This window comes from Cucurbita pepo, chromosome 1 (genome assembly GCF_057944985.1).
Source record: "Cucurbita pepo subsp. pepo isolate OVF chromosome 1, ASM5794498v1, whole genome shotgun sequence".
NCBI classification, from domain to species: Eukaryota; Viridiplantae; Streptophyta; class Magnoliopsida; order Cucurbitales; family Cucurbitaceae; genus Cucurbita; species Cucurbita pepo.
The window spans coordinates 11,916,633-11,939,554 of record NC_141798.1 but is presented as its reverse complement, the minus strand read 5'-3'; the positions used below and the strand labels follow the sequence as shown (position 1 = coordinate 11,939,554).

At 39.9% G+C, this 22,922-nt stretch overlaps 1 non-coding gene across 1 annotated transcript; it reads left to right on the top strand.

The window, feature by feature from the left end:
- Positions 1 to 22,274: 22,274 nt before the first annotated feature.
- TRNAL-CAA (transfer RNA leucine (anticodon CAA)) lies at positions 22,275 to 22,355 on the top strand. The gene has a single exon. It is a non-coding gene; the product is annotated as a tRNA-Leu (tRNA).
- Positions 22,356 to 22,922: the final 567 nt, after the last annotated feature.

The window sequence follows — 22,922 nt, the reverse complement described above, 5'->3', positions numbered from 1 at the left end:
TAATGTTATGGGCCTCATGCATTTTGTATACCATGTGCATCGAGATACTTCTATATTATGTTTAGTACACCCTATGCCTATGTATTGTTAATCATGAACAATATGACAAGAATCAACATATGTCTCATAGGAACGTTATGTCGTGTTTTAATGTTAGGGATCTCATGTATTTTATATGGGAGGTGCATCGGGATACTTCCCCATTATGATTAGTACAGACATACCTTTCAATATTTATGTTCCTTATGATATTATGCGGGTCTTTTCCCTTTATGGTATTTGGTAGTGTGAGCGTGCACAAGCTCGACGAAGCAGACCCACAGAGTACTCTTATACCAACCCACCTGGTGGTCAATGTGCATATTCATGGGTCGTGTGTAGGGAAGTACAACATATTCAACTTTGCTCGGACTGAAAAGAAAAGCCCAAGCCCATGCCACAATGTATTTATGAAAGGATAGGTCCCACTATATTACACGTAATTCATATTCCGACCCTAACAGTGGGATTACTTACTGAGTATTTATTAAAGTACTCAAACCACATGCTACTCTTATGTTAAAGTAAAGGTAAGATACCCATTTACGGATGACAACATTGCGTTGAAGACCAAGGAACCAAATTTAGGGCAGTTGCATTCATGTTATTTTTTAATGATCCTTAGGTTTGATCAGGGCCTTGCTTTATTTTTATTTAAACTAATGTTATCTATTTTCCACTATGTTGTTCATAAGCGTTTAGGCAATAGTTTGGAACAAGACTCGAGCTCCCAATAGTAGGCAATAAGCGTTTAGATTTTGGGTCTCCTACTCTCAAATTTCTTCCAAATTCGAGAGCAATTCTACACCATTTCGATTCAAACTTGTTCTTACAATGCTGAAAGTGCCTAGAAATCATTCCCCAATCCAATTCGTCATTGAAGAGCTTCAAGGAAAACTCAAAATTTAAATCCGAGGATACACGAGAATACGTCAAGCAATGACGATCCCAATTGTACCTCCAAGGAATGTTTCCATAGAAGACAACCAAGGGAAATAACCTCAAGAACAAGCCCAATTGAAGAAAATTCGTTTCGGGCTCAAATTAGGGGTAAGTTTCAAATCCTATCTACGGTCTCTTTTCCTTCAAATTAAGGATTCCTTCAGCTTCAGAGCAATAAGTTACTTGTACTCCATTTTTACCAACTATGAAGCCAAGAAAGTTAACTTTTTCCATGCAAAAACTACCCTTATTAAAATTAGCATAAAGTTTCTCTTTCCTAGGCATAATCAAAACTTACCTAACATGCTTCACATGCTCATACAAAGTCTTTGAATAAATTAAAATATCATCAAAATGTACAACAACATGCTTTCCTAAATATTCTCTCAAAACGTGATTCATTAAGCGCATAAATGTACTAGGAGCATTAGTCAACCCAGAAGGCATAACAAGTCATTCATACAATCCAACCTTAGTTTTGAAAGCTCTTTTCCATTCATCTTCTATATGCCCTCTTCTTTTTGGTGCTAAAATTTCTCTACCCCTTCTTCGGACTCTTCCTCTCCCACCCCTAGGACTATGTCCCGCTAAAAGAGTGACATTGTCATCTTCTTCATTTTCAACTTCTTCATTCGAGAGTACTTCCCTCCCTTGAAGATTACCTAAGGCTATTTCAATTCACTCCATCCTGTTTGTCGATGTACTAATAACTTGATTTAAACGAGTAATAGTTCTGACTTGTGTTTATTACACACAAAGGTAGGCTATTTGAGAAAGTGACTAAATTATGATCAAGGTAGGCTAATACATGGATAAAACAAGTCTTATAATAGCAAGTTATTCAATGAAATCAAGATAAGTTAATTATGAAATAACAGCAAAATAAAAACAAAGAAAGAAGGGCACAAATATATTTTTGGATTGAATTGCAGATTGAAGAACAAAGAATTTCAAAGAGAATGGTGGTGTAGATTTGAGAACAACTAACTTTCCGTCTTATAAAATACTGGAAAATTTAGAAGTTATTTTCAAGTCTAAATGATGAGGAAAAAAAAAATATGAAACACAAATATTCCAGATTTAGATGGAATAAGAAGAAGGTGAATAGCAGATTATTTGATCTTGAAATAAAGATATAAATGGTCTAAAATAAGTGGTAAAGACCATTTATAATGAACAAATATGATAAGGATTTCTTTTTTTGTTTTTTTTTTTCAACGTCTAAATATGATCTTCAAAAAGGAAATAAGAACAAGGTCAAAAGATGATGAAAAGGATGGAAATGGCCGCATGAAATAAACGAATAAACCAGAGATAAAATCAATTCTAGAATAGGCCACATAGATGCAAACTAGGCTCTGATACCAAATTGATTAGGCAACCCTAATCCTCAACCCAACCATCCAAGTTTAGTTGAAGCAAAAACCCTTGAATGAAAGAAATTAACTAATTCGTCCAAGCTTTTGTTTTTGTATTTTTTTGTATTTTTTGTATTTTTTTTTTCTTTCGTAAGTTTTGGTCTTCTTGTTAGATATTTTTCCACTATTCTCGCAAGTGGCAAGTCATCTGATCTTTCAAGAGTCATATATGTCATATAGTCATATGTTGCATATTAGCCAACTCACCTATTGCAACTTGAATCGATAGTAGGGGAAATGGTAAGAGCATAACTAAATTACCTGATTTTTGGTATGCTTAGAAGAGTTAAACTGCATGGCACCAATGGCCCGGAATAGCTTAGATAAGCTAAATAGGGCACAACGATAATAACTCAATTTTAAAAACTTCAAAGCACAACTATAATAACTCAATCTTCAAGGCTTCAAATCATTTTTCATGGTACTGACAAAGAAAAAAAATTGATAAAATTGTTATGAGATTCGAAAAATAAGGACAACTACTCGTAACACATAGAACTGACGTGACAAAGAAAAAAATTGATAAAAATTGAAACGAGATTCGAAAACTAAGGACAACAACTCGTAACACATAGAATTGATGGCTCGAGACGACCCTACTCTGTGACCTTAACTAACCATTAGTGATCCCCCAAAAAGGAAAAGTAATAAATAGTGCAACTAAATAAGTAACCTACTTGTAGGCGGTAATCGAATCCTTGGTCGAGCAAGTTGCCACAGGTTTTTCTCTATGTTATAGAAAGTTCAGGTGTAGATTATATGTAACGACCCTAGTTTTCTAGGTTCCTAGAGTCACTAGAATATGCATGATGCAACTACTTTATGCGAAAATATTTTTTTCATTATGTTTTTGTATCGAAGGTACCCCTAAAAAGAATTCAACATTATTATTAAGGATGCTAAATTAAGACGAAGGTACCCCTAAAAAGAACTCAACATTATTATTAAGGATGCTAAATTAAGACTATGTAACAATGTTAGGAATAACCAACCTCCATAATTATATGACATTGTCCACTTTGGTTGAAGGGTTAAATTTTTCCACATACTAAAATGGAATGATTCACTACCATTGCTAAAAAGAGAGCTTGAACCTCCCCTACCTTATCGTTAACAATCATACGCTCTAACCAACTGAACTATTCCAACAAATTATGAGTATTAGCCTAGATATTGTCTACTTTGGCTAGTTACATATCGTCGTCAACCGCACGGTTTTAAAACGTGTCTAATTGTGAGAGATTTCCACATGCTTATAAGAAATGTTTCATCCCCTCCCCAACCGATGTAGGATTTCACAATCCACCCCCTTGTGTTCCCAGTAATCTCGTTGGCACACCACCCGTTGACTAGCTCTAATACAATTTGTTACAAACCAAGCTCACCTCTATCAGATATTGTCTACTTTGGCTAATTACGTATCACCATCAACCTCACGATTTTAAAATATGTCTACTAGGATGAGGTATCCACAACCTTAAAGAAAATGCTTGGTTCCCTTCTCCAATTGCTAGCATATATTGTTTTTTTTTTCCTATTACTTATCGTCTTATGTCTAAAAGTTTTAAAACGTTACTTAAATCCTGAGCATTTTGATCAGCCTATGTGCATTATACCTCTCCCCTTTCTTTTTAAAGAACTTGATTTCAATCTCAATAAAGAAATGAAAGCAACACTCTTTGCTTGTTGTCCTCTTACTCTTTGAGTCTGCCTTGTGGAGGTCTCTCGGGTGTCTACGGCGGATCCGATCAGTCTTGTGATGAAGATATCAGTCTTTTCCGATCTTACACTAAGAAAGGGTATCGTCACGACAACTCAATTTGCCCGGTAAACTACTCGGGGCTCCCCATGGTTTAGTACGAGGGGAGATTTGCTCTTCATCCGGGGGTGAATTCATTATTCACTCAAAAGTGTAAGCCTGATTAGTGAGGTCTTAAAAACTGAATAGAATGAAATTAATGATCAGCCATTACATTTGTGCTTGCAGCTAGTAGGCGCCGCGAATCTATGGTTTCTTTCTTTCTATCTTTCAAGGGGATACCAATTGGTTGGATGCCTTTGAAAGCCTAGAGATGATTTGCCGGAAAAATGCTTGATAGGTGTGTTTGTTTGTCTTGTGTCTCCGTAACAAATGGTCTATTTATTGATGGGCGAACGACGGGGATTGAACCTGCGCGTGGTGGATTCACAATCCACTACCTTGATCCACTTGGCTACATCCGCCCCTACCCCCGCAGAGGTGTTTCAGTCTCGAGATACGATCAGATCCTTACACCCTATGACCGCTATCAAAGAGAAGCTTTTTCCTATACGAGAGTTGCAAGTCTATTGTTGTGTTTTGGAATTAGGGGAAGCAAAGCTTCAACAAGTCGGCCGCTTCCTGGCAAAGCTTCAAACAACCGAGGTTAGGCTGTGAACTTCATTGATTTGACTGAACTTGACTGAAGATTCAAAAAGATAGAGGACGGGCAGTGAAGGCTCGTTTAGTAGACAGCAAGCTACGGCTTTGACGAGCATACCTACTCCTATCAAAAAATGAAAAGCAGCAAGCGGGAAGAAGCGAGCCCCTCCCCTTTCAGAGAAAGCCATTGCGCGCTAGCCTCTTGTTTGTATAGGGTTCCAAACCACCCCTCAACTCAAAGCTTTTCAGCCCCTTTTTGATGGGATATTTGAAGAAAAGGCCCCTGACTATAGAGATAGGCTAAGGCTTGACTCAGAGTCTCGTTAGGGCATCCTTCCCCACCATTCACTCCGGCCTATTATTGATAGGGATTTGACCGATGCTGAAGGTAGCTTGCTTACCAAGAGCCACCCACTTGAGAAGCTAGTCGCCAGAAAGAAAAGAAGCGAGGAGGAAGAAAGCTGTCGTAGAAGCAAAGCTTCCCCCTGTAGTCGTAGTACTCGGCTCGTCCCTACTTTGATTCAAAAAGTCACCGACGGTTCCCTACTTTCTCCGGTTTCCGCAACCGTAATCATTTCTCACTCCCATTACTTCATCCATCAACCTTTTGTTCTTATTTCACGGGGTACGCTGTAAAGGAAAGGAGTTGCTTGCATTCGTCAAGCGGTAGCTTCCCGCCTCCTTCATTCCTACTGCCAGCCTCTTTCGGTGAGTTGTTCCCTTCCCTTTTCGAAAATGCCCTATACAAAGGGTCTGCCTCAGCAAATGTACAAAGTGGACCGCTGCTGACCCTCTTTCTTCTTCCCATTCGGGTTGGGTTGCCGCAGAAGTCAAGTAAGAAGGAATGGAACCACAGGAGAGTCGTCCGCAGTTCATACTTGGGCAAAGACGACTGACTTTGGAAGCGGAGCACAAACAAACCCATTGTAGCTATTCCGGGTTCTTATTGAGCTTAGCGAAATCAAGGTTTATGAGAAAGTCAGCGAAGTTTGGTGTTCTACCTTTGCCTAGTCTCGGTCCACAGTGGAAGGCTCCGCACCTGAGACTGGTTAGACTCAGCGGAAGTCTAAGGTGTAAGTCAAGAAAGAGAATAGAAGAAGAGATTCAGTCTGTCCCTTAGCCTAGTCTATATCTACAGCTGACGCAACTCCGTACTGACGCCTCACTACCTACTACCTACTTATTAATTAACGGCTAAGCGATTGAGCTTTCTTTCCTTAACCAGCTGACCTGAGTAACCACCTTAACTATCTTTCTGACTTTAGCATAGGCCTTCCTTCAAACGGCCCCTCTTTTCTTTTTTGAATTAGAATAGAAAGAACGGGGCCTCACTTAATTAACTATTTGTATAGGATGAACGGAGGATGAAAGACAAAGTCAAGGGAGAAGTCGGCTTGATGATCGGAGAAAGGGAAGGGGCGTGGTTGGTGTGTCACTGGGTCGGTGGGGGAACCCGTAGGAAGGGCGGGACGACCCGCCGAATCGAATGAACATCAGAAATCGACAAAATAAAGACAAACGAAATCGTCGAATTGCTTATGTATAGAAAGAAAACGAACCACTTCTATTCTCGGAGCTTAGGTATATGAAGAATGGCTTTTTGGTCCCTTTCGTCCAGTGGTTAGGACATCGTCTTTTCATGTCGAAGACACGGGTTCGATTTCCGTAAGGGATAGGTACTCATTCACGGCCTCTCTTAGTGTGAATTGCTGAGTGATCGCTCGCTATCTGGCTGGAAAAGGTGGTCCGGAAGCTTCCTCTCTCACAGCAAGCAAGACGAGATCACCTTCTCAGTAATGGACTTCCTTTCATTCTTCCTTAACTTAGCCTTAGATGTCCTTTCATAGATTCTCGAACCTCCGACAGACTAAATCTCTATGCATGTGTTCTTTCTTTCCACATCATCTCTTTTGGCCGTTTTTCTTAGGCATTGAACCCCACCCACCTTAGGTGCTGAGTAGTGTCCCTACCTCCCTAATACCTAAAAACAAGTTCCGTCTATGGAGCCTAAAGCTTAAACCATGGCAGTAAGCAGTAAGTAAGTGGGCCTACCTAGTCTTTGCCCAGTCTTCGCCTTCTTCAGTGGCCAAGTTTCAGCATTCAACGTTGGCCTACCACCTTTCTTTTTCAAGGTTGAGTTCAATTCAAGTAGTCTTTCCTATTCTTATTGGTAAATAGCGTCTGGAAGGGAAGCGAACGAAGGCATTGTTGAACGAAAGAGATGCCGGGTCGGTCAATTGCATTAGGTAGGAGATGCAGGACCTGTCTTAACCGCAAGTGTATTCGCTATTCGATTCCATCCTCGATCCCACCCTATTAAACTTCCCAAGGTTCTCTCTCTTTTTGACTTTTCAGTGAAAAAGGGGGAATGAAGCGGTAGATTTTCTTTTCTATGTCGCCGACTCATCAATGAGCGTAGATTGATAGAGATGGCTTTTGTGCTGGTCAATCTCTATCCCATTCTTCAGCAGGTATAGTTTTCTTTGATCAAAGGCGGGTAATCCATACTTTCGCCCCCTTTGGTCAGTCAGTCGTCTTGATCCGCCAGAGGGTCTTCAGCTAGCTTCCTTGAAGAGGCTTGATGGGATGGGAAAGAGAGGTAAAGTCAAAGAACAACCTAAGGAAGGTACCTCACAAGCTTTTGGATTCCATGGCTAAGAAGTAAGAAGGTTGGCTGACTTTGGCAGATTTTAGGTGAGGGTGGAGGAGTAGGAGTAGGATAGATAGGAGGTGAGTGGTTGATATAACCGCAGTATGATAGGGAGATTTTGGCAATAAGGGTGGTGCTAGGGCTCAAGACAATAAGGGGGAGTTGGATCATAAATCTGAGTTTCTTCCTTTGTTTGAAGAGGCGGAATCCTCCCGGACTTGAGATAGGAATGGCTAAACTGATTGTCCCAGGAAGAAAGCTAATGAAAGCAAAGGTCAAGAATATCTATCTTGGTTTAACAGAAGTTAGTCAAAATCTCGCTTGGTAAACGAAGAGAAAGAAAGAGAAGCGACTGAACCTTATAGTTTATTACCTGACCGGAACGAACCTCTTTAGATAGAGAAAGAAAGAGAATAGAAAGAATCAAACCAAACACCTATTTACCTTGTGAAAGAATAGTTCAACCCCCCTAGTGAGTGAAAGACTCAACAAATGAAAGAAATATCAGCTACTTAACAGTGAATGAAAGAAGAAGAATCTAATCAGATAATCCTATACAGTCAAGTAAATTCAGATTCAATCCGGAACCAGAACCCATTTCTTTTTTCACTGTAACTGTAAACGAAGAAAGCTCAAACCTGAACCTATCCTTTCTTTACCTTTATCAATCACCAGATGTAACCTGTAACCAAAGAAGAAAGCCGAAAGCAAGATTCATTCCCTTGAACAGTCGAGCCACTTACTCCTATTAATTATCCTGAACCTCTACAACTCGGGTTGAACTATTTGATTGAACTACTAGGTAATGAAGTCAAGACGAAAGAGAAAACCTTAAACCTTTGCCTGATTTCACTCGGTCTGTTCGCTTAGCTTTCCTTTGATTCTGCTTTCAATACTCAACGAAGGATTCCTGAGAGTGAACTATTGATTGATTCTTTCTCCTTTGATGATATTCCCTTCCCCCCTTATTGAACTCTGTAAACTGTAGGATGATTCCAACACTCTTTCTTTTATTTGACTCTCCTGCCTGTAAGTAAGAAACAATAACTTGAATGAGACTGAACTACTTCACGAACTGAACTCCGGCTCCTGCACTTAATCACTTGTCCCTTCTTTCCCTGTTTTACTCTCCCGTAAGTAAAGACTGAACTCAAGATTCCTTCTCTGATTCCTTCTTAACTGTTCATTCACTCATTTATTGAAAGACTGTAAACTCGTCTTCTTCCTTTGATGATATTCCCTTCCCTTTACCTATTTACCTTTTCATTCTCCATTTACCTTATTCATTCTACCCTGAACCTATACAGTCGGTATAAAGACAAAGAGAAAGCCGAAACCGACACCCTGAACGGCTATTCCCATACTATTCTTCTTGAAGAACAAGGTCAAGCTAGAAGAAAGAAGCTCCTTCACCTTAATTACCTGATTGTGATGTGATTGAAAGGTGAAAGAGGACTATTTATTTCATTTCTTCTTCTTTGTCCGATATGACCTGACCTTCACTTTACAGTCTAGTAAATGAATGAAAGAAGGAACCTGTCCCTGATGGAAGAACAGTAAACAAAGCATCTTATCTTCTGTCCTTTACAGTTGTTGAGTCAATTAAATCCTCTTCTCTCGTCTTCTCGTCTCACTGCTAGCTTCGCTCATTCGGCTCGTAAACAAAGAAGGGAGAGTCAAGTTGCTGAAAGAGTCATGATCCTGTTCCTATTCTATTCTCAAATGAAAGATGAATGAGAGTGAACGAACTCCTTTCCCTATTTTTTAGGGCATTTCACTCTTTTACAAGGGAAAGCTCATTCACCTATTGATTGATTCTTTCTCCTCCTCTACCAGATTGAACTCAAACACTCAGTCTCTTCTCTTTTCTTTCCCTTCTTAAACTGTAACCTCGGTGAAGAATCTTTGCTTTGCTTTTGTTTCCCTTCAATGTAAACAAGACTCAAGAGTTGTTTACGAGCTTCACTCCGCTGAACCAATATTCCCTGAGCTACTGAACCGAGATTACCTTTCTTGTTTGTTATTACAGTAAACTCCTGGACTATGACTGATGAACCTTCTTTCACTCCTTGCTCTGAACCGTAACCTGACGAGAAAGAAAGAGAAGCTAAGCTCAATCACCTTTATAGGATAGTAAAGGAAAGAGAATTGAAAGACTGAAGCAAGACAGACAAGATTCTTTCTCCTGAACCTGATTGAACTCTGACGGACCGACCAACAAGAAATTCATTCTATCTCTCCCTTATTTTGAGGATGAAAAAGCCTATCTTTACCCTATTTTGAGGGATAAAAGAGAGTCAAGGTAATTCATTATTAAGGAAAGCCGAAACATTAGTTTACAGTCGAGTTCACTGTCAGGAAAGACGAAAGAGAAAACCTGAACCGGAACCGATATTACAGTCTTTGAATGAAGGGAGACGACACTCAAGATTCATGAGAGTGAACTGGAAGGAAAGACGAAACTCAAGAGGAATGAGACAGAACAGTGAAAGAATGAAGACGCTGCTTTGAAAGAATCAAGCAAGAAAGACGACTTATGAATGAGAGTGAACTACTAAACCTGAAAGTGTTGAAAGGAAAGACGAAAGATGAATGAAACAGTAAACACGACTTATTCGTTAGAGCTCACTGTCAGTCAAGACGAAAGTAAGACAAGATCTCCTTTACAGTTCAAGAATAAAGGGAGACGAAACAAAGACAAAGCCTCCTACTTCGTTCACTCTTTTTCCTGTTAGGACCATTAATGAATAAATTCTATCCCCATATAACTGTAAAAGTTCGTAATCGGTTTTTCCCTAACAAAAGCAGCTTCAATAAAAAAAAAATTCTATCTCATATAACTGTAAAACCTTGTAATAGCTTTTTCCCTAAGGAAAGCAGCTGAAAGAAAAGAAATTCTATCCTCCCCCGTATTTTGAGGGATAAAAGAGAGGTATTTAGGGCCGAGGTAATTAATAAGTAGAAGTCAATCCTATCGAAGAATCAATTCGACTTAACTGTAAGTAAATCCGAAAGATTCCTTCTTGATCTTGATCTTCTCCTCTCGATTCCTTCTTTCTCTTGATCTGATCCTCAAGATTCATTCTATCTTTACCCTATTTTTTGGGATCAAACTCTATCTCTCCCTTATTTTTAGGGCCATTTTTTAGGTAATTAGGATGAGAATCAGGTCAAGCTCCTGAGCTTATTCTTTCTGGTCTCATTGCTCTGCTCCTCTCCCTCTGGGTCTCATTGCTCTGTTCCTTCACCGATATGACACTTTACAGTAGTCGAGTAAATGAATGAAATCTTCCCTTTTCGAGTTCGCTGCTTCGCCTTCTTGCTTGTCCCTCTTCTCGTCTCGCTGCTTCGTTCGCCCCTCTGCCTATCGATCTCGCTACTTACTCCTATTAATGAGAGTTCACTCCTATTGAACTGTAAGAGAAGAGATTCATTCGACTTAACTCCTTAACCTATTTATTCAGCTATTCATTGTCGGAAGTCAAGACTATCGAAATGAAAGAAAGATCAGCTCATGCACCTTCTTTCATTTTCTTCTTCTCTTCTGCCTGAACCGATATGACCTTCAAACACTCCTTATACTCTCTTCCCCCTTGAGAAATCTCTTTTTGTTCTTACTCGAGTTTGCCGAAAGGAGGTTTCCTTTGTCCCGCAACTCTCTTTTTTCTACCGTATGTAGCCACATCGAGTATAGTATAGCTGAGTGTAAGGGATGACCACCCCCCTAGCACCCATTACTGGTATTCTTTTCCAAAAGCAAATAAGTAGGGTCCGCGCTTATCCCAAGCCCAATGGCTCTCTCTATCTAATTCGGAAGTAATCCCTGTAATAATCTGAGCCGTCTTGTCTTGTCACCATGCTCCTACAGAATGATTTGAGAGCTGAATGCTTTCAAAGAACTTAGTGATCTCACATTCTTTTAGTTCTCACAGTTTGGCTGACTTCTTGTCTACACCTTTCCGGGGCTCTCGTCCTTGTTCCTCAAAGGGGAATTGAGTAGAAGTGCTCCGTGTGTAGAATCAAAGGGTCATTCTGTAAGAACTTGTTCAAAGCATGATCTTTCTTCATCTCATTCCACGTAATTGAATTTGCATCACCGTCACATTCTTCTTCATCTACTCTATAGTGTAATAAGAGATCAATCAAGCATTAAATATAGGATGTTTATTCGTAACTGAGCTACATCAGAGTTAGAAAGGGGCATAGGAATAGCTATCGGGCTACAGGCCGGCCGACCCTCCTTGATTCTAGTCAAGTTGGAGAGGTAGAAATCCCATTCATTCGTTCCTTCAGTCACAGAGAAATGGGAAATGGCAGGCTGAAATACCAAAAACTACGGAGACAGAGGCATGATCTACTACTACTAATAAATGGGTAAGCCCGCCCGTGGTTCAAGTCTCGCCTCTCCTTAATTCAAGAGCTGGTTGTTCAAGAGAGAGCTTTGAGTCTGTCTTCGCTTCTCTTCCTCCATGATTCCGGAAGACTGACCGACCTACTCTTGACCCACTGCATATTCACCTTCCCTGGGATGAGAACATCTTTTTTGTACTGGTTATTCAACTCCTGCTTGATCAGATGGTTGGCTTGGAGAAGAATCGAGAAGAGTAATTTGATCTAGGGCAGGCAGTTTTGGGTTGAAGAATGTGATTTCCCCTTTTCTTTACTTGAATCCCACTTGGCTTGGTGAAAGAATCTGATTCCTGGCTTGAGCTTTCAAATTCTCCATCTTCATCAAATCCTCGTATTGATTTAGATTGCGGATTTCGGTTACTGTACTTTCTGGATTCATACCAAATCTACCATAGAGCGAGTTCATTAATAGCTTGTAAACAAATGTCATAGGCTCATGACTTCTTTTCTTAGCTTCTAGTCTCCTTTCATAGAGGTCGTAGATGAGACCTTTGAAAGTCCTTGACTGATTCTCAAACAAATATCCCCTAAGAGTAATTCTATGGTAACCTAAATCCCGTGCGAACTGAAGCTCTTCGCTATATCATACTCATACTCCAATTCAATTCATTTCCCGAAAGATTCAAGTACCAAATTCTTTATCCTTATATGGCAAGAATGGCCGTTCTATATGGGACATACAACATAGGCCTCAATAAATCCAAACAAGCTATCCAAACCAACGCCCTCCAAATGAGTATGCCATTCAGGTACACCACAAGGCATCGGATAGGATTGAATAATCAAAGGATATAAAGAGTTTACATCGTGTAGTAGTCAAGATTTGAACCATAGGGCTTATATACATCCACATGACCCCCATAATAGCCGCGCCTAAGAAAAGTGTCTTGGTTTCTAGTAGGGATATTGATGATATGAAAGGCCTTATCATCTAAATCTTTTTTACGAACAATTTTTAGGGAAAGCGCAGACACTGTCATCACATCCTCGACATCAATATGAGACTGATACCAATGGATTTCTTGAGCCTGAAAGATCACACCACCTAAGAGAAGGATATCTTGTCGAAGATCGTTTATCAAAGACTCATTCTTACCCTGAAGATCAGACACAACCAAATCAGAATGTGGGATAGAACCTTTGAGGCCTAATTCCGGGCATAATGTTTTTCCCAGTGATGCAAGAGAGCGGCAATATACAAGAATCTCGAAAAGAATCAATTATTGCCAATATAGACTTTCAACTTGTAAATTAGATTCTCCCTCACCAAGGGTTTGATTCAATACCTATTAAGACGATCAGCATAATACCTAATCAGTCAAATTCCATCAAATCGGGCTAGGCTAAATTATGGAAATCTACGGTTCTAAGCTTACTCTTTTCACACATTCCTCAAAATTGAAGAGAAATTCAAATATCTTTGACTCCTGTCTTCAAAGTTCGGATAGAATGTCATGTGATTTTCGCTGAAAAAGGGTTGTATCGAATAGGAAGGTAAAGAAGACTAAGTAACCAGCTCGATAAGGAACTTTCACACTATAGTACAGTCTCTAAATCGGCTACAATGAAAGGACGAGATTTTTCTTATTCCCTTTGATTGCGTTAATATGAGGAGATAGATGGAATACGACTTTATACATCAGTGATTTGACTGATGGTAGATAAGCCCCACTTATTATATCAAAATCCATATGATCAGATCAGGAATCAACTACAAGGGGAATAAGATTCGGATTATCTTGTTGATCGAATATCTCAAGGCAAGAACACTTGATTGAGATTCGAATCACTCCACAAGCAAGATCGATCATGTCTAGCTTGAATGACTCTTGTTGATCAAATATCTCAAACACTTATTTGAGATTCGAATCACTCCATGATAAGCGCCTACAATGCTGGAATTTGCAAAGCTAGAGGTCCTTCTAGAATCCTTGCAAAACGTTCACAGAGAAAGCTAACTTAACGGATTGATTCCAACCAAGAGCTGGTTAGAAGATGAATGACTCTTAGATCGAACTTGGAATCTATGATGGTCACTCTTAGATACCAAGACAATTCACTCCAGAATTAGCTTGATCAAAACTAATTCAATGAATCGGTTTAAACATCAAACCTAAAGCAAGATTTGAAAAAGAATAACACCAAAAGGGTATCAAGAAAACACAATTGTTTTTTCTGTATTCAACAAAATCCCCCAAACATGAGTATTACATGCCTTCAAATAGGCCCAAAAGATAACCCTAACAAAATAAAGTTCAGCCACCAACCACTAATAAATGCTAATAAATGCTATTAAATACAAATTGAAGAATATAAGACAATTCATACAAATTTTTAATAAATGCTATTAAATATAAATTGAAGAATATAAGACAATTCATAAATTGTCTTAATTGGTAGTTCAACTTCCAAAGGCAAGTCTTCTAATCACTTTCCAATGTCAGCCACTCCATTATTTTCTTGATTTGATACTTGAATCTTCTTTGTATTGCTTCATATAATTGCTCGTTCGGGTACATGGAAGTGATCAGTTGTTGGATTCATATCACTCCACAAGCAAGATTGATCATGTCGAGCTTGAATGATTCTACATGCAATCTAAACTACATAGAATTGCAAAGAAACTTAGCCATTGGCTAAAGAAAAGCACAAATGCTTCTTTTACTATATTTTCCAAGTCTACCTTACAAATACAACATACATGGCTTTATATAGCCTCAAAATGAAACTATTAAAGACATTCCAAGAGTTGTAACATTCATACTTAATGGCCATAATTAGCCATTATGTAATTGTAACCTAAAGTAAATAAAAACTCTTAAACTACATTAATGAAATACAATAACTCTAAATTGTAATCCACCCAAAATTTATCACATGAAACTTCATTCTTCTTCATTGTGACATGAATTGAAATACTTTTGATGATTTCAACAATATTTTCTTCACATCTTCATTGAAGCATATTGTATGATTGATGTCTCTTGGTTCATATCACCATAACAGAAATGTGATTACCTATTTTCGATTATTTTGTTCCTCTACTAAGGATATCAGGGAATCATCTCTTGATTCATCAAATATGTTGATAAATACCCCAGTTATCGCAGCATACTTATATCTATCACCCTATAACCTCACTCGGTCTCACAGCCTTCGCTCCTCTCCCTATCGGTCTCACTGCCGAAGCTCGTTCGCCTCGTAAACTCGGTCTCACAGCTTTCGCTCCTTCCCCTCCCCTTAAGGTAATGCTGCTTCGCTCCTGTCACCCAGCGCAGTAATAGTACGGACTTTCTTCCAGGCTTTCTCTTGCTTCATTGTAATTTAGGCAATACCTGAATTGACTGACTTGGTATTGGTAGCCTACCCCGCTTTTGACCGACCAGCCCTCCTTCCTTGTTTGAGGGAAGATTCCAATTCATGTAACAAAAAGCAATCCCGAGATCTTCCCATTTGGAATAGTAAACAGGTGTTTTTATCCCATCTTGATAGCCGGGGCTAACCCTCTCGGAGCATGTCTCAGCAATAATTCATGAAAGAGGGGGATATTGGCGCATCTTCACTAGTTGCCTTTCAAAAGTTCCTTCAGGTCTTAGTAAGAGCATTAATTCCTCGGATTCAGATGTATTTTGTAACACCCTATACAAGGAAAGCTAGAGTTGGATATCATGTCCCGTAGAGATAGGACTCGAAAGATTGTCCCATGTTCATATGAATCAAAATGAACTTGAAAGATTCCTCCTTCCTTTTCTAACTATTCTGGCAGGGATCAGTGAGGGAACTAAACTAACTTATTTGCTGTCTAGCCTTAGAACCTGCTATTGATCTATATGAACGGCAAGAAACTAGCCGCTTGAAAAGGGACATGGACTACTACTGAATAACCGAGACTTTCTTTTTTATCCTTTATCCCTTGTCTAGAAAGGGTACTGGCTCGAAGATAGAAGCACTCGAACGTGATTCACTTCTAACCTAACATTTTCCCCTTACCTGTAAGTAAGCACAATAAAGGGGTTACCCTGAAAGGAGACGGAGTGACTCGCTAGAAAGGAACTGTCCTTTCCTTACTCTGTCCATGGTATACCTGAGATGGCAGTCTTTCTCCTTGGCTTGTACTCGAGATCCGATGTTCGAAAGACAACCCAATCCTTTCTTTTACAGTAACCATTCTGAGTCGGAGTTCGGATCTATGTTCAAAGGAGGGAGTCTATTAGCAGAGCGTCGATAATCGGGTTCTTGCCTTTCGTTTTGACTGGAGCATTTTCATCCCTTGCATTGGTTTGAATTTCGCACTATCTGATCACTGGTTTGAAGTGAGTGCTCCGTGAGTGTATGGAGAACCTAATCTTCTTATTTACTTGTTGGACAGGTTTATGCCATTTATCAATCACAGTAAAGCCCAGTTGGTTTCATGCTCGCAAAGAGACCCGACATTTATCCCTGAATTTCTCTAGGATTCTATCTTCTTCCTTAGTGGGTAGTGCCTTAACAACCTAAGTAGAGTAGCAGTACTTGCCTTTTTCTTAGAGAGTGGATTTTGGAAGTCTATAGAATAGGGACTCCCCGGCCAATAAAGAGTTTGCTAACCACTGAGAGCTCTTTTGCAGTTAAGGATATCTATCAGCTAGTTGGTTGGTTGGCTCTTCGATTAGGACTTGAAGTAGCTTTTTTGGACCGGTTGACTCCTAGCTCTTTTCTTTGCTAGTGAATGGAGGAATGCTAGTTTGGTTGGTGGAGATGGATCCCGGAAAACTAAACTAATGAACATGAATCCCATCCATAGAAGTCAATCTGAGTGGTTCCCTCCCGTACGAAAAGTAGCATCCGCGGATGAAAGAGTGGACGAGCTTTCAATTACATCGTGTTGGCCGATAACTCTGTGGTATCCGCTCATGGATGGTAGTTGACTGATTGGAGTTTGTGGAACAATCCATCCCATCCTTTCTAGTACTTGTGTAGAATCCACACCAGTAAGAAATAGCTTTTGTTGTTTTGTTGATGGAAGTGGTGACCTATTAACTTTGTGGAAACCATAGTGACACCTAGCAACACAACTGAGGTCCTTCGTGTCTGTAATATTATTATGACACAGGCAGAAGACTGAGCGCTATGTCCCGGTCATTCGCCAGACAGATACCCCTTAACCTGGGTCTGGTGTTTGCTCCTAGATGGAAATCTGTACCTAGTGCGTCCAACTATCGCAAGAGGTTGGTAGAACGACATCAAGCAATAGGATGTTCTAACAACAGGTCTTTCTTCTTCTTCTTCTTCTTCTTCTTTCCCAAATCGATTGTTTGCTGGGGCGGGTCGCAAGATGTGGCTTTTTCCTTCTGTCTGTTCGGGGTTGTCTCTTCTTCCTCTTCCTTCCTTTTGTTAAGGAGGTCCCACTCCGTCCAAAGCTTCTGATAAAGAATAGCATTCAAGGTCCAATGGCAAAGATCGAATGAGGGAAGGATTGATTCACAGGTCTAGCTGCCCGGTATCGATTCATCTTTAGTAGCAAAAGCTCTTCCTTCTTCTTTCTTTTCTTATCTTTCTTCTTCCATGTCTTCCTTCTTTCTCTGACATTCCAGCTTTTTCTATTTTCTTTATTTACAAACGCTTTATACGCTGTTATTAATATTAAGCCAAGTCAGTCCTTTTGCAGCCTAGTAAGAAGTAGTGACAGGTTCATTCTAAGTGGTAGTAGCATATGAGATCGTGGAACTAGCAGTCTCAGTCTTTGTTCAAGTTCAAATAGGCCCAGTCTTGGCTCGAGTCCAATCCCTTGTTGTCATAGATCGGAGGAATGCCCTTCTTTCCTTTAGTTTGCCCTTTCAGTGGAGTAAGCCAAAGCGAGTCTTGCTGGTCTGTCAAGTGCCATCTGCAGAACTTCTCGAACGAGGAAAAAGATCAATGACTTCGAAAGAATTGAACGAGGAGCCATATAAGGTGAAATCTCATGTACGGTTCTAGTGGCAGTAAGGGTGACTTATCTGTCAGCTTTTCCAATATCACACCCTCAACCAAACTCTGCCTTACGTAAAGTTGCCAGAGTACGATTAACCTCTGGATTTGAAATCACTGCTTATATACCTGGTATTGCCCATAATGAACAAGAACATTCTGTAGTCTTAGTAAGAGGGCGAAGGGTTAAGGAGGATTTACCCTGAGATATCACATTGTTGGACCCTAGATGCTGTCGGAGTAAAGGATTGTCAACAAGGGCGTTGACGTGCGTTGTAGATTCTTATCCAAGACTTGTATCATTTGATGATGCCATGTGAATCGCTAGAAAGATTGAAAGAAGTATATATATAGCTAACCCAATAAGGAAAGTTGACTAAGGGGACGACTGGAGCAGGCTACCGTGTGACAAAAGATCTTCTTTCTAAAGGGATTCGATTCGGAACTAACTATTATATAAGGTCCAATATTGGAAGAATTTCAGAGGTTTTCCTTTACTTTGTCCGGGTCAACAAAGAATGAGAAATGCCTCGACTTAGAACAGGTCCGAGTCCACTAGCAATGATTCGAAGCACCTCTTTTGACACTATTTCGGAAACCCAAGGACTCGTATGGATATGTAAAATAAAGAAAGGATTTCCAATCCTAGCAGTAAAGGGAGGGAAACAGATACTCAATTTCAAGTGAGTAAACAGAATTACATACTCTCTATCATAGATACATATAGAATGATGTGGAAAGTAGTATGTACGGCTTGGAGGGAGGTCTTTCATATCTTTCGAGATCTGGAAAAGCCAAAATCAATGATTTTCTTAGCCCTTATAAAAGGAAAACTACTGATTCTTGAGAACCCCTTGCACGTTCATCTCACGTCGAGGTACTGCAGAAAAGAAAAAATAGCTAAATCAGAGCCAATTTCTCCTAATCGATTAGTTAACATCTTGGTTAACCTTATTCAAAACAAATCATTGGCTTATCTCTCTATCGAGCCATGAAAAAGATTCAACAAAAGACAGAAAGAAATCCACTCACTATTTTACGTCAAGCAATACGCGGAGTCACTCCCGGCAGTAAAAGCAAGACGTGTAGGCGGATAGACTGATCAAGTTCCCGTTGAAATAGGATCTACACAAGGAAAAGCACTTGCCATTCGTTGGTTATTAGGGCCGAAAACGTCCGGGTCGAAATATGGCTTTCAAATTCAGTTCCGAATTAGTGGATGCTGTCAAAGGGAGTGGCGATGCCATACGTAAAAAGGAAGAGACTCATAGAATGGCAGAGGCAAATAGAGCTTTTGCACATTTTCGTTAATCCCCATGAACAGGATCTATATAGACACATAGGCCCATGGATCCATACATCTCGATCGGAAAAGAAGATATAGAAAAGGAATCGGAATTGATCGATATATTTCTCGAAACAAACGAAAAGGAAAGGAAAGACAAAGCATAAATCATGGATCAACTAAGCCAAGCCCTCTCCTCTTCTCGTCGAGTTGCTTTGCCCCTCTCCTCTTCTCGTCGAGCTCTTTCACCTCTTCGCCCTACGGGTCTCAGGGCTTCGCCCCTCTCCTCTTCTCGTCGAGCTCTTTCACCCCTCTCCTCTCGGGGACTTGCTTAAGAATAAGAAGAAAGAGGAATCTCATGTAAATACCATGGAATAAGGTTTGATCCTATTCATGGGGATTCCGTAAATATTCTATTCCAAAAAGAGAAAGTTCGAAACAATTGGGATTTGGAGATTGTATGCAGTTACTAATTCATGATCTGGCATGTACAGAATGAAAACCTCATTCTCGATTCTACGAGTTGATGAAAGCCTTTCATTTGCTTCTCTTCGATGGAAGTTTGATTTTCCCAAAATGTATCCTTTTGGCCTCAGTCTTCTTCTGATGATCGATTCAACCTCTGATCGGAGATACCTTGGTTATATTTCATCTCTTCAACAAGTTTAGTAATGAGCATAACGATAACGGCCCTATTCTTCGGAGAGAAGAACCTATGATTAGCTTTTCAGGAAATTTCCATATGTTCCACTCTATGTATTCCTCTATCCGTAGAGTACATTGAATGTACATAATTGGCTAGAACAGACTTTCTTTTATTCGTATTAACTGCTACTCTAGGAGGAATCTTTTTATGCGGTGCTAATGATTGATTTAATAACTATCTTTGTAGCTCCAGAATCTTTCATCAGTTTATGCTCCTACCTATTATCTGGATATACCAAGAAAGATGTACGGTCTAATGAGTCTACTACGAAAGATTTACTCATGATGGGTGGGGCAAGCAAGTTCTTCTATTCTGGTTCATGCTTTCTCTTGGCTATATGGTTCATCCGTGGGAGAGATCGAGCTTCAAGAACTAGTAAATGGTCTTCTCAATACACAAATGTATAAGAACCCAGGAATTTCAAGCTTATATTCATCACTATAGGAATTGGGTTCAAGCTTTCCCCAGCCCCTTCTCATCAATGGACTTCTGACGTATATGAAGGAGTGCGGTTCGTTCGAGAAATTCCTACCTCTCTATCGTGAGATGTTTGGATTTTGCAAAACTTCATGGACATGCGCAGAAGAGAAAGACTATCCCCACTCGGACCAAGACATCACTTTGACTTGTTCAAATAACAATTAAGGTGAAGCAGGGTCAGGAACAACGAATCCCTTTATGAGAAAGAGATTCATTTTGCAAGTTCGTTATTACGGGTAGTTCCTACAAAGGATCGGACTCATGACACAATACTTTCATTCTCGATGTAGATGCTAGTTGGTTCTCATCCTTCAGAGACTACGAGTGTAATAGTAGCATCCACAAAAGGATCACCCTCAGATGAGCATCACATGGCTTGAGAGAAGGAATCAAATCAGATGGTTCTATTTCTCAATCTTTCTGCTCCTACGGAACTAAGGTCGAAAAGATTGATCAAAATCAGTCATTCACAACCACTGATGAAGGATTCCTCGAAAAGTTGAGGATTAGTCATTTTAGAAAGAGAATGGATTCGTTCTTATACATAAGCGAGGAAGGTAATAGATAAAGGCAAGAAGATGACTTGTTCTTCTTTCTTTACTTAGCTTAGGAGCCATGGCGAGATGAAAGTCTCATGGACGGGGTTTTGAATGAGAGAAAGAAGTGAGGAATCCTCTTTTAGACTCTGACTCTCCTACTCCAATCGTTGCTTTTCTTTTTGTTACTTCGAAAGTAGCTGCTTCAGCTTCAGCCACTCGAATTTTCGATATTTCTTTTTCTTTCTCATCAACCGAATGGCATCTTCTTTTGGAAATCCTAGCTATTCTTAGCATGCATGATATTGGGGAATCTCATTGCTATTACTCAAACAAAGCATGAAAGGTATGCTTGCGTATTCGTCCGTCAAATCAGATATGTCATTATTGGAATAATTGATTGTTGGAGACTCTAATGGTGGACAAGCATGATAACTTATATGCTGTTCTATATCGCCATGAATGACGGAACTTTTGCTCGCATTGTATCATTTGGTCTACGTACCGGAACTGATAACATGAGAGATTATGCAGGATTCTACACAATCCTCTTTTGGCTCTCTCTTTAGCCCTATGTCTCTTATCCGACGGAGGTCTTCCTCCACTAGTAGCAGGTTCTTTCGTAAAACTTCATTTATCCTGGATGGCAGCCTATATTTCTTTGTTTCAATAGGACTCCTTACGAGCGTTGTTTCTATCTACTATTAGATCAAAATAATCAAGTGATGAATGACTAAAAGAATAACCCCTCACGTGCGAAATGATAGAAGATCTCCTTTAAGATCAAAGAATTCCAATTGAGTATGATTGTATGTGTGATATGATAGCATCTACTATACCAGGAATATCAATGAACCCTATTATGGAAATTGCTCAGGATACCCCCTTTTTTCGTTTAGCTTCTAGAATCTATTTCTTAGTTCAAGATCCCTCTTACTAACTGGAATCAAAGAATTAGTAGATCTGTTCCGCCCAAAATGGGAATAGGCTAGGGTAGGGTTATTTAGAATCTATAATCTGATGATCGAGTGTCGATTCCATGATTCTAAGTTCATTCCATACCGGGCCAGAGGAATAGGTAGGGCTAGGTTATATACATTTGAATTATGAGAAGGGGTCATCCGAGCGTATTGAAATAGATACTATGTTTACATATGGATCCCTATGTCCTTCCATTCCATTTAGGATTAGTTAGGAATAGGCGTACGGACCTTTTACATATCTCTTGTTATTTGGGACCCTATTCTTTGGGCTTCTATTGAATCGAGAAATAGGTTTTATTGTCCATTTGATATAATAGATAGTAAGGCATCCTCCAGATAATTCAAATCGAAGCAATTGGATGTCCGCCTCGGACCTATATGACATGACCGAGCAATAGAAAGACTCTAACACTCTACCTCATATATTCCATACATCACACTAGATAGATATCATATTCATGGAATATGCTTGAAAGATGCCTTGGTGGTGAAATGGTAGACACGCGAGACTCAAAATCTCGTGCTAAAGAGCGTGGAGGTTCGAGTCCTCTTCAAGGCATAATGTTAATGTTGAGAATGCCCCTTGAATTGGAAGGAATAAGTTCGGCAGTGGATCACGAAATCTTGGCGATCTTCTCTTGAATGGGAGTCCGCTTTGAAATCGTCCGCCCTGCACCCCCGAGTATATGCTTCAACAGGCAGGAATGAAACAAGGGTAGATTGATACAATAGAAACCTCTGGGAAAATGCCCACTCGTAACCCAGCGGAGAAAGTACATTACATAGTCCGTCCGTTTTAGGGATTGGCTACTTACCCATTCAGTTACTTTGGCACTGGACGTTCCAAAAATGGGGTACTATCGGGGTTCATTCAATAATAGACGCCTGTTGGCATTCCAGCCTTCCTTCTTCAGAGCCTACCCGAAAGAGAATCCAGTGGTTCTTGGTCGTGAATATCGGAATAGGACGAACCGCCTTCTTCAGAGCCTACCCGAAAGAGAATCCAGTGGTTCTTGGTCGTGAATATCGGAATAGGACGAACCGCCCCTTTGCTTCGGAACAAAACCATTAGAATTAGGCTCGTTGAACTGGAATGTATATTCTCCATATAGTAGGGGATCTTTCA